We start from the raw sequence: 1,207 nt of genomic DNA on the forward strand, positions 1-1,207 counted from the left end.
TATAATCAATCTGATTTCGGTGTTGACCATCCGGTGATGTCCATGTATAGAGTCTTCTCTTGTGTTGTTGGAAGAGGATGTTTGTTATGACCAGTGCATTTTCTTGGCAAAACTCTATTAGTCTTTGCCCTGCTTCATTCCGTATTCCAAGGCCAAATTTGCCTGTTACTCCAGGTGTTTCTTGACTTCCTACTTTTGCATTCCAGTCCCCTATAATGAAAAGGACATCTTTTTTGGGTGTTAGTTCTAAAAGGTCTTGTAGGTCTTCATAGAACTGTTCAACTTCAGTTTCTTCAGCATTACTGGTTGGGGCATAGACTTGGATTACTCTGATATTGAATGGTTTGCCTTGGAAACGAACAGAGATCATTCTGTCGTTTTTGAGATTGCATGCAAGTACTGCATTTCGGACTCTTTTGTTGACCATGATGGCTACTCCATTTCTTCTGAGGGATTCCTGCCCACAATAGTAGATATAATGGTCATCTGAGTTAAATTCACCCATTCCAGTCCATTTCAGTTCGCTGATTCCTAGAATGTCGACATTCACTCTTGCCATCTCTTGTTTGACCACTTCCAATTCGCCTTGATTCATGGACCTGACATTCCAGGTTCCTATGCAATATTGCTCTTTACAGCATTGGACCTTGCTTCTACCACCAGTCACATCCACAGCTGGGTATTCTTTTTGCTTTGGCTCCATCCCTTCATTCTTTCTGGAGTTATTTCTCCACTGATCTCCAGTAGCATTTGGGCACCTACTGACCTGGGGAGTTTCTCTTTCAGTATCCTATCATTTTGCCTGTTCATACTGTTCATGGGGTTCTCAAGGCAAGAATACTGAAGTGGTTTGCCATTCCCTTCTCCAGTGGACCACATTCCCAAATAGGAAAAGGAGTACGTCAAGGCTGTATATTGTCACCCTGCTTATTTAACTTATGTGCAGAGTACATCATGAGAAATGCTGGGCAGGAAGAAACACAAGCTGGAATCAAGATTGCTGGGAGAAATATCAATAACTTCAGATATGCAGACGACACCACCCTTATGGCAGAAAGTGAAGAGGAACTCAAAAGCCTCTTGCTGAAAGTGAAAGTGCAGAGTGAAAAAGTTGGCTTAAAGCTCAACATTCAGAAGATCATGGCATCCGGTCCCATCACTTCATGGGAAATAGATAGGGAAACAGTGGAAACAGTGTCAGACTTTA

This window comes from Bison bison, unplaced genomic scaffold (genome assembly GCF_000754665.1).
Source record: "Bison bison bison isolate TAMUID 2011002044 unplaced genomic scaffold, Bison_UMD1.0 scf7180017863325, whole genome shotgun sequence".
NCBI classification, from domain to species: Eukaryota; Metazoa; Chordata; class Mammalia; order Artiodactyla; family Bovidae; genus Bison; species Bison bison.